Here is a 12,002-nt window from a genome sequence, read left to right on the forward strand (position 1 = left end):
GAATTTGCAACAAATGAAGAAGAAATAAATGTTTGCATTAGGAACTATTTTGCTTTATTAAATGTCAACAAAAGTGATATTTTGAATGAAATAGATGAATGTTTTCAAAAATATAAAATGCTTAATTTAATAGAACATGAAATAGAAAATTTAAGCAACTCTTTCTCAGAAAAATACCAAACCCACACCCTATTCCCCAGGACCAGATGAATTCACAAGTGAATTCAATCAAACATTTAAAGAACAATTAATTCCAATATTACACAAACTACTTGCAAAAATAGCAAAAGGAGAGCTTCTTCTATTATTCTATATCTTCTATATTCCTTTTGTCACATAAATATTGTCTTGATACCTGTACCAGAGAGTCAAAACAGAGAAATAAAACTGTAGATGAATATCTTTAGCAAACACTGATGCAAAAATTTTAAACAAAATATTAGACAAGAAGCTATAGCAACATATTACACTTTGACCAGGGTGGATATGTTCCACTGATAATTCAATATTGGGAATACTCTAAAGATAATCAATCATATTAGTAGCAAAAAGAGCAAAATCTTATTTTAGTAATAATAGATACAGAAAAAAAATTTGAACAGGCTTTCCAATAAAATCAGAGGTGAAGCAAAAATAAACATTGCCACCCACCCTTTCTATTTGACATGGTGCTAGAAATGCTAATTGTAGTCATAAGAAAAGAAAAAGAAACGAAGGAATAAGCACAGGTAAAGAAAAAACAAAATTATTGCTTTTTGCTGATGATATGACAGTGTATTTAGAGAAGCCTAGACAGTCAACTAAAAATGTACTACAAACAATGACTAACTTCAAAAGAGTTGCAAGATATAATTCTACACAAATCATCAGTGTTTCTGTATAATAACAATAAAACCCAGCAGGAATATGTAAAATAATTATGGACTATATGTATAAAGCACTTAGGAATCAACTTACCAAGATACATAAGAAATATATAAATACAATTACAAAAATGGAGAAATATTAATTGCTTATGGGTAGGCTGAGCCAATATAACAAAAATTATTTTATTATATTAATTTACTTTTACAGTGCCACACCAATCAAACTATTAAAATATTACTTTATAGAACTAGAAAAAAAATTTAAAAATTCATTCAGAGGAACAAAAAGTCAAGAATCTGAAGTGAAGTAATGAAAAAAAGTGGAAGGAAGGGAACCTAGCAATACCACATCTCAAACTATGCCACAAAGCAGTAATTATCAAGATAATTTGTAACTGGTTTAAAAAAGAGAGAGAGACATCAGTCATTACACAACATACAGAAGGAAATTAACCTAGCAGTCTAGTGTTTGATAAACTCAGAGACCCCAGCTACCAAATGAGGACTTACTTTTTGACAAAAGCTGCTGGGAAAACTGGATAGTAATCTATCAGAAACTAGGTTTAGAACAACACCTCATACCTTATGCTAAGAAAAACTCTAAATGGATATGTAACTCAGATATGAATGGTCACCATCTTAAACAAATTAGAGAAACAAGGAGAAAAAATCAGATCCATGGATAGGGGAAGAATTCCTTAGAAACAAGGGATAGAAAGGACCACAAAAGATAAAATGGACAATTTTGATTATATAAAATTTAAAGGTTTTCCAAAAATAAATCCAATGTAGTTAAGATTAGAAAGGAAACTTGTAAAAATACTTATAGCAAGTTTCTCTGACAAAGGTCTTATTTCTAGGACACATAAGGAGCTAATTCAGGTTTATAAGAATGAGAGCCATTCTTCAATTGATAAAACATTTATGGATATAAACAGGCAGTTTTCATGGGACGAAAACCAAGCTATCTATAACTGTATGAAAAGAGACTCCAATTCATTAATAATTAGACAAAGGCAAATTAAAGCAGATTCTGCCTCACATCTATCAGACTGATAAATTTTTTAAAAAAGAAAATGACAAATGGTGGAGGGGCTTTGGGAAAGCAGGAACATTGATAGGCTGTTGGTGGAGCTGAGAATTGACGTAGCAATTCTGGAAAGCAATTTGGAGCTATGCCCCCAAAGTTACAAAATAGTTCCTTTTCACACAGCAATACTAATACTAGGGCTCTCCCCCAAAGAGACCAAAGAAAGAGAAAAAAGTGCTATATTTACAAAAATATTTATAGCAGCTCTTTTTCTTGTGTCAAAGAAGTGGGAGGAGTGTCCAACAATTGGAGAATGGATGATCAAATTAGGGTATGTAAATGTAATGGAATTCTAGTATGTTGTAAGAAATGAAGAGAAGGAGAAAATTTAAAACTTATGTGAATGTTGCAAACTAAAAATTAATTATTTAATTTTAAAAAAGAAATGAAGAGAAAATTTTAGAGAAATCTGGGAAGTGTTAGATGAATTGAAGCAGAGTTAAGTAAGCAGAACCTAGAAAACACTTCATATTTTAACATCAATATTGTAAAAATGAACAGTTCTGAAAGACTTAAGAACTTTGATTGGCGAAATAATCAACCATGATTCCAGATGACTGATGATGAAGAATGCACCCCACTGCATGACATAGACATGATGACCTAATATACAAAATGAGAAATACATTTTTGGACATAGTCAATGTGAGAATTTATTTAGCTTGGTTATGCTTGTATGATACATATGTTCTCTTTCTTTTTCTTTTTTTCTCCCAATGGTTGAGAGGAAGTAAAGGGAGAAAAAATGAATGTTTGATCATTGTAAACACATAAATCAGTGAATAAAATATGTCTTAAAAATAAAACGTCCAGAAGAGATTCTAGAAAATTGGGGGAATAATGCCAAAATTGGGGGTTTGAGCTGAAAGCATTAGAGAAATGAGACACCCCACAATCCCTCAGGGGAGCTACACTAGCACCACAAGAGAGACATAGCCTCCCTGGCTCTGCAAGAGAGGGTCAGAGCATATCTAGTTACATGAGTTTTTCTTCCACAACAGTAGATATAGCATAGTTGTTTTTTTAAATTAAAACAATTTTTTAATGATCTTAATATGTTCTTTTGGTACTTAAGAACTCTTTCTTTCTGGATGCTAGTAGCATTTTTTTTCTTTTGCCTGAAATCTCTAGATTCGGGATAACATTCCTGAATGATTTCAAGTTGGAAGTTTTTCAGAAAGTAACAGATTGATTCTTTCTATCTGCACTTTCAATAGATCTGGGCAATTTCATTTTATGATTTGAGAACTCATTTAAGAACTATTCTCAGAGCTGAAGTCCTGAGAATAAAGTTATCTGGAAAAGGGTCACTCAGAATTCTTTTGACTCCTGTTCCTTTGGTTCTTCCATGATACCACAGAGTTTATTGTCTGTGTCAGTCAATAAACTTTTATTAAGTACCTACTATGTGCCAGGTACTATGCTAAGCGCTGCGGATACAAAGAAAGGCAAAAGACAGCCCTGGCCCTCAAGGAGCTTTCAATCTAATGGGGGAGATAATACATAAAAATAATCTGAAAAGGAAAGGGAGGCAAGGGCACCTAATCCAGGGACATGATGAAGTTCAGAGGGGTGCATCTGGATAGTAAATGATGAAATGGAGGCACTAAGTGCCCTCTTTAAATAGAGAATCTGGGAGGAGCTCACCACTGCCTACTCTTCTAATCTAACCTTCTCCAGTTACAGGGAAGGAGAGAGGACCCCTCTCCAAAAGATATTGAGGAGATATGGCTTTCAGGGTTGAAGCGATCTTGCAGGATGATGAAATTCTGCCATCTTGATGAAGTCCAGAGGAGTATATCCTGGTCGGAAATGATAAGATGGCTGCCTGGATGGGGGCGGGAGAGGAAGGAGGGAGGGAGCTCACCATTTTCCACCCTTCACCCTCTTCAATCATAAAGAATGTGACTATAGGTAAGTTAGTTACAATCCCTCTGAGCTATAATTTCCCTATTTGTAAAATACTACCCTTCTGAGGAAAGAGCTTTGTGAACTTTAAAATGCTATACAAGTGTGAGATAGGCTTATTATAAACTGCTATACAGATGTTTAAAAAAAATAGACTATCAAGATTCTTTGGTCATGGTTTTCAGAGAGTCTATTGATTCTTAATTTCTGTCTCTCTGACTTGCTTTCCAGGTCAATTGTTTTTGATAGATACCGTACATCATCATCATCATCATCTTCTTCTTCTTCTTCTTCTTCTTCTTCTTCTCCTTCTTCTTCTTCTTCTTCTTCTTCTTCTTCTTCTTCTTCTTCTTCTTCTTCTTCTTCTTCTTTTTGAGAAACACAGTTTTGGGGATCACTGGACTTCCCAAATTATGAGAAAACATGGTTTTGGGGATCACTGGACTTCCTAGGCAGGGCCAAAGTCCTGAGGAAGAACCCTGTGATAATTTCTAGGCGAGGCTGTACAGACCACAGGACTTCCAGAGGAAGACCAAGTGATAGCCCCCCCCTTAATCTGTGGGGGTCACCCTAGGGGTCCCCCTAGGGGTCAGACCCTAAGGAGGACCGGAGTGATGCCCCTTAGAATGGTTGTGGGGAAATCACAGGACCTCCTAGGGTTGGACCCCAGGAAAGAGCCATGTGATGACCCTTAAGGAAGGCTGTGCAGACCACAGGATGTCCCAGAGGAAGACCAAGTGGTAGCCCCCCCTTAATCTGTGAGGATCACAGGGCCTCCTAGGGGTCAGACCCTAAGGAGGACCCAAGTGATGGCCCCTTAGGATGGCAGTAAGACCACAAGGCTCCCGAGACAGGGCTGGAAGACCCAAGTGATGTCCCCTTAAGAAGGCTGTGCAGACCACAGGATTCCCGGGGGGAATCCTGAGTGGTAGCCCTCTTAACACCACAGGACTCTCCAAGGCAGGGTCAGGAAGTCAGCCCAAGATGAGCTTCCAATGCTTATTGCTTTCCTAGTTGCATGACAGATCCATGTGATTTGCCCATTCTCACCCAAAGAACTCAGTACCAGAGCGGGCAGAGGAAGACATTTATTACACTCTGCAAGAGAGCAGGTGTAATGCTCACTGGAACACTCACACTGATATAGCTGCAGGAGCAGGGGTAACCATTCCCTCCACTCCTGCTAGAGTTATGGTTACTTCACAATCTTTACTTTTTACATAGTTTTCCTAGGTTATACAGTTTATATAGGTAGGATAATAAGGATACAGAAGCACAAGTGAAGTTAATTAGATTTTCCTTGTCTTAGTTTAGGATTAATCTACATTCTTTTACTTCTCCTACTTTCCCTCTTTAACATACGCAAATGATGCAAATCAGTAGGCCTGGATTCTTGACCAAGACCAGACCCTAGATAAGCTTGAACTGATTCAAGCAGTTTGGCCTCTCTAATTCCCCTGACTGCCTTCTCAAAAAGCATGCGCTTGCTTACAAGCCTCTGACCTCTTACCTGACCTTGAGGCCTGGTTTCTGCTAAAGCTGGGGTGGGGGAGAGGGGGGAAGTATACCTTTAGTTCTGTAGAAACAAAACTCCTCCCCCCACTTCTTACATTCTTCTTCTTCTTTTTTCAATCTTTTGATTTGATTTAAACATTTCTTATCTCGTGATTATTGAGTTCTGATTGTTTCATTCTATATTTGAGGGACTCCACTATTTGGGTCCCCTTTTTGTTCTAGGCTATTTATGTTCCAGTTTTTTTCCCCATTGGAGGTTTCATTTAAATTCTAATTTGATATTTTGCCTCTTGTTTCATTTCTTCCAGGCATTCTTATAAGCAAACCATTTTCTCCCTATAACTTTTCTTTGTTTGTTGTGGAATTATTCTATTCACTGGGTTTGCCTCTTCAGCTTCTTTTAACCCATAAGATTTCTTTATTGTTTTCTTCTATTTACTTATATGTTCCCTGAGGTGATTCTTCTAGTGTTCATGGGCTTCAAGTCATGTCCAGAGCCAGTTTCCTTGGTGTCATCTCTCTCTTCATTTAGCTGCTTCTAGCCATCTTTTTATGTGTTTCTGTCTTTGTTAAAGAGACTTTTGTTTCTCTTTGGTTTTCCTAATTGTTGTACTATTTGGAGTTCTTTTTTAGATATGTGATAGAGTGTATGTAAGAGAAGCAGGCTCTTCTACAACCTTTCATGTCGATGATGTATTATTCAGCCTCTACAGGGTAGTATTGCAGGGTAAAGGCTGCAGTACTGGGCCTTAGTTATTTGATAGTTCTTCTGGGATTGGTGGAGGCAAGCCAGTTGGAGTGGGAGAACATGGTAGTAGAGTAAAAGGCTCTTTGGGGTCTAGGTCATCCCAGTCTGGATAGGGGACATAGAGGTATAAGAATGCACTTGTAGTTCTTGGGGCTGTCTCCTCACTGAGAGAAATAATTTCTTTCAAAATATCCATTTTGCTCATCTCAGCTTCTATACTACTAATGGACATAATAATATCAGAACTTAAACACTCAATCTCACTAAAGTTATCTCAAGGCAATTGGCATCACTTGGAAATGCAATGGAAAATGGACTTATTATAGTCCACAACAAAAGAAAAAAATACTGATTTTTCTCGAGGGGATCTTTAGGCTATACAATTCATCCTGGATGAGCTTCCAAAATGTAGACTTTTGGGGGCCATTCTGTCCGCTTCCTAAGTATGTTGCCCAGAGGATGGCTACTCTAGGTTCAAGGTACCATATGGGTCCACATTCCTAAAATCATAGCTCATGAGCCTCCACTATTGTATTTACCTTTCAGTAGTCAGCCAGAGGACATAATTAGCTCAAAGGAAAGGCATTTACTAAAATGGCATAGTAAGATTTATTCTGTGGTCTGTACACTGAAAATAAATATAGCACTCTGAGACTACGCTATTTGAATGTGTACGGTTCCTGGACAGCCAATTTTGTAGTATGGAATGCATCAGAGGCACCATCTGAAGTTTCTAACTACCTACCAGCAGGAAGGAGAGAAGGTCTCTGACTTTGTGCTAAGATTGGAAAAGCTTATGGCAGAAGGCCATGATCAGGACTGAATTGGTTGTGGAGTAGATGGACTATGCCAACCAAGCAGGTTCAGGTTCTCAGCAAGAATGTTTATAATGTCTTAATATTGATAAAACTCTGACTGAACGAACAACTGGAAGTAACAGCCACCACCCCCAGCTGGAACCCCTCTTCCCAGGTACTCATAACAAGTACAATTTATCCAGCCTAAGAAACAAGAGTCTGTGAGCAGAGAGCCATACTAAACCAAGAGAAAACTTTCTCACAGGGTTTTAAGACATATTCTCCAGCATGGGCCACTGAGGTCAAGCAAGAGGCTACTCTTGATCATCTAGATTCCACTATGGGAAATCAAGGTAGGTCTGCTGGGAGATAGCCTAGTAGGAGACTCTCCTGGGTGAGGAAAAGGGTTTGAGAGCAAAGGCCAAAGGAACTCACACTGGAAAAGCAATGGCAGAGCATGGATGGCAAGATGGAACTACTTCTTATGTTAAAACTGTGTCCGGGATGTGTACATGGATGATATGTGCACCGCCCCCCCCCCAAAAAAATACACAGATTCTAAAAGAACTGACATCAGGAAATCTGACCTCATTAACACTGGGACACTATACAGAAGGGATGGTAAAGATTGGTAATGTATGGGACAGTACATCATAGGTGAGGAATGGACACAAGCTACATGGAAGTATTGTTTGACCTAAATGACTTTATTGTCTTTAGAAAGACACAACCATCAGGAAAGCTTCCTGAAGGTAGAACTTTTCTGAAGGTAGAGAAACCTAGTTTGAAGCTGTCAGTTGATAAAAGTCAGTTTTGCTGTCCTATAGTTTTTCTGTCCTATAGTATCCCTGCAATGAGTGAACACTGAACTGGACAAGATAGAAGCAGTCCTCACCTGGCCTCACACAAATATTTTCAAGAACTGAGATCTTTTCCAGGATGCAATGGCACCTTAGAAAAGTTATAAATTCTTTACAAATTTATAAAGAACTATGGTAGCTTTCAGGAGAATAATATGGAACTATAGCCCAAAAGCTATAAAACTGTGCATACCTTTTGACCCTGCAATATTGCTACTAGGTCTGTACTCCAAAGAGATCAAAGAAAAAGAAAAAGGATGCATTTGTAGAAAAATATTTATAGCAGCTATGTTAAAATTGTATCTTGTTCAGGTCCCCCTGACTACTCCACCTCCTGTCTTCCAGTCAATATAGTAAGTAAGTTTATAAGAAGCCAGTAAAAAGAAGGAATAGCAGGAAATAAGATTGCAAAGGAGAACTTGGAAATCACATACAAACCATTTCAAAGACCAAAGGAGCATAATTTGCAAATTGTATCACATTTATTTCATCCTAGTAATAAGTGTCAAATCAGGAGAAACCATCTAGGTCCTCCTTATCAAGGTTTTGGTACTGTGATATGTAAATTCCAGACAAAATCCAGACCTCCATAGCTCCAGACCAGCAGATCATCAAAAAAGTTTCTTATAACTTTGGGATGGTGACTTTAAGATAACTTTGAGGTGATTTGGATATGTTAATGAACTATCCCCAAAGTGACACAGATAGAAAATAGTCTGTTTCCAAAACCAACAACAACAAAAAGCCTTATAAAAATGAGACCTTCAACTATTGCCCCCAAAACATTCTCTATCTCCATTGGATCCATGCTGTTTAATGCTCCTGACTCTAATCCATGGTTACACGAGTGATATTCTCTGCCTTTTTCCCTTTCCCATCATCTTCCCCATGCTACCTGCCTCCATTCACCATCCCATTCTCTGTCCCCTGCTGCCATCTGCCTCTATACCATTTTTGCTGCTTTTTAATGGGCTTTTTGTCCCCATACCCTCTGTGTTTAATTGAAGTATGATTGCCATCCTATTTCCCTCTGCCAGTTGTGGTCTTTCCCGGTGAGTACTCAAAGAACTGGGTATGCATGCCCCTATTTCATAATTTAATAAATTAGTTATCAATTCAGCAGCTCTTTTAGTGGTGGCAAAGCATTGGAAACTAACGGGATGCCCATCAATTGGGAGATGGCTGAACAAGTTTTTCTGAAACTATCCCCTTCCTTATTTTTTTACAAGTATGGTATATGATTGTGATGGAATATTATTGTGCCATAAGAAATGATAAAGGGGATGGTTTCAGCAAAACCTGTCAAGACTTGTAAAGTGAAGTGAGCAAAATGAGGAGACCACTGTGCAAGCTGTCATTCCAGCAATAGAATATGACTACACAAGACAATTCACAATATAATGAAGAGATAAATTCTATACTAATTCTTGATTCTAATTTTAAAAGAATTAACCCATAGATGTGACCATACTCACCAATGGATATAATTTCTATGATAAAGACACTTAATGTTTACTCATCAAGCAAAAAAAGACATTCTATTACCAGTCTTATTTAATAAAAACCTGTGTGAAAAGAAAAAAAGGAATATCTTTTTTGTTTAATGAGTAAACATAAGTCCGTTTTTTATAGAAGTTATATTCATTGGTCGTATTCCTTTTTTCCATTGGTCATATTCTATTGTTGGTATAAGAGCTTGTACAAATTTCAGGAAAATAAGAAGATATATATGAACACCAAGGTCTCCTTCACCTTCTGAAACTGTCTTAATGATTTTTTTTTCATCACCACAGCACGTCTGCATGGGTGAACTGAACACATGGGAGGTGTTAGAAGATGAAGGTGAATTTCAATGGTCACTGTTTTCTTCACATAATCTTGACTGATGTCTTCATACATATGTCCTATTAAAGGTTGCTGTTGCTCATCATAATCAAATAACCAGAGTTTTGGAGTCTGATAATATTTGTTGTATGTGATTTAAAGAGCACAAGTTCTGGTTTTAAAATGGCATCTTCACTTCCAGCATCATTTTTAGTTTTGTTAGCTTCTACTATTTTCTTTGTGTCCAGAGTAGCCTCATCTGTCTCCAAGAGTCTATTCTCTTCATATTCTTTCATAGCTGCTTCTTCTCCCTCATCTTTCTCGTCTTCCTCATCACATAAAGCTGAACAGTCTAAAAGTTTTAAACTATCCTTGCTTTTCAGGGTAATCTCCTTAACTATTTCTATCACTCCTGTAATACCTGAGTTGTGATACATATCTACCCATACCCCATCACCATCATTTTCTTCAATTATACCTTCTAATTCTTCTGAATATTCCATTTGTTTGCTCTGCTTGTAACAAGGCAGATTTTTAGTTACCAAAAACTATTGGCCAGTTGGTAAGTATGCTTTGACTTTCAACTCTTCCTCTGAAGCCTATTGCCACGTTGGACAACAATGGACTAAATTGGTCTCCAGCTGCAACAAACTCCTATTTTGAGGACAGAAGAGTAAATGATCGCCCACTCATGGCTGCTATCCCACTCTCCACAAAGGCAGAAATCGAGGTTTCCCTCACTTAGCCTTTACACTTAAAATGCCAGTGATTATATGAAGTGTCTGATCTGTGCTTTATGGGTTCAAAGGAAAGTACTACTTGTGTTGCCTACCTGGAGAGTATGAAATAATAATAATAATAAGAAGAAGAAGGAGCATTTATATAGCACTTTAAGATGTGCAAAATGTTTTACATCTATTAACTCACTGGGTCTTCACAACATCCCTGGGAGGGAAATAGATGCTTTTATGATCTCCATTTTATAGATGAGGAAACTAAGGAATAGAGAAGTTAGTGTCTAAGGCAGGATTTGAACCCAGGTCATCCTGACTCTTAGTACTGTGTTCTATCCAGCTGCCTCCATATCAATCCCAGCATACCTTTGGAATGTATGCACATTGACTTCTGTCCCTGGAAGGAGATAGTAAGAATAAGCCATATCCCAGTGGTGACTGACCATCTTACCCAGCATATACAGATATTCCAACCAGGAACCAGTGAGCCGTTGCAGTTGCGGAAGTGTTGTGGTAAAAAAATGTTTTTCAGTGTATGGCTTTTTTGCCAGAATCTATGCTGAAAAATATAATGACTATGAAAACAAACTATTTAAAGTCACCTTGGCCTTGGAAGGATTCTAAAGGTCTAGAACCACACCATTATCACCCCAAGGAAGATCAACAGTGTGGTTGTTTCAAATGCCCCCTAGTGAATCTGCTAAGGACTTTGAGGCTGAAACAAAAATTCCAGTGGAGTCACTATGTGGCATTTCTAATGAGTACATAAATTCCACTAGGAATGATGCCACAGACTTTACCCATACTTGCTAATGATTGGGTAAGAACCACGTTTGCCTGTTGACTTCTGCGTTGGTGTTTCAGAAGATGGAGATGTGTAAAGACTTATAACCAACATGTGTTGGTCAAGAGATGGGCTAAAGCAAGCTTACAGACTGGTTGTGGCCTCTGCTCTGAAAAGTGTAATAAAAACAAATGGCAATATGATGCCCAGTTGGCTAACAAGGTCTTCATCCAAATGATAGTTTCTGCTAAGAAATCTTTGTGTAGGGAATACATAGGATAATAGATTTATGGAAAGCCCCATACACTTGACACTTAACTGCTTCCAAAATAGCCACAGGGAACTGGTAAGATGACAATGACAATGCATCAAAAACCACCTATTTTCTATTGAGAAACTGGATGGATTTACTGATGTGGAAATCTGCTTATGGAAAGTAGTGCTGGGCCATCAGCTAAGTGGAAAAGAATAACCCATTTATCTTTCGAAGAAAGACTGTTAGAGCTAGATAATATTTCAGAACAAGATGATTCTGATGATGGAGAAATTGTATGTTGGTATCTACCAGTGAGTCAGGGAACTCATTCAAGTGCAGGGTAACATCTGCTTTGTCTATAGGGAAGGGATAAATTTGAAGACAATTCCTGTCCAATATTGTAGTTGTAGTTTACTAGAGGACAGAGGGAACCCATGGGATCCTGGAATAGATAGCCTGAACGATCCACAATCTCAAGATTGAAACTGTAGGGTGACAGGTCTGTGGTCATTGATAATTAGCCAATCACAAGGGCAGAAGGTCATGGCAGAAGTTTCAGGACAATTTGTCCAGTGACCAGATTTGCTTGTAATGATTCAGGAACAATGAGACAGGTGATT

The 12,002-nt window shown here is 37.8% G+C and overlaps 1 pseudogene; it reads right to left on the bottom strand.

The window, feature by feature from the left end:
- Positions 1-9,384: 9,384 nt before the first annotated feature.
- On the bottom strand, positions 9,385-10,126 carry LOC118847013 (annotated as a pseudogene).
- Positions 10,127-12,002: the final 1,876 nt, after the last annotated feature.

The sequence above is a fragment of the Trichosurus vulpecula genome, chromosome 4, assembly GCF_011100635.1.
Source record: "Trichosurus vulpecula isolate mTriVul1 chromosome 4, mTriVul1.pri, whole genome shotgun sequence".
NCBI classification, from domain to species: domain Eukaryota; kingdom Metazoa; phylum Chordata; class Mammalia; order Diprotodontia; family Phalangeridae; genus Trichosurus; species Trichosurus vulpecula.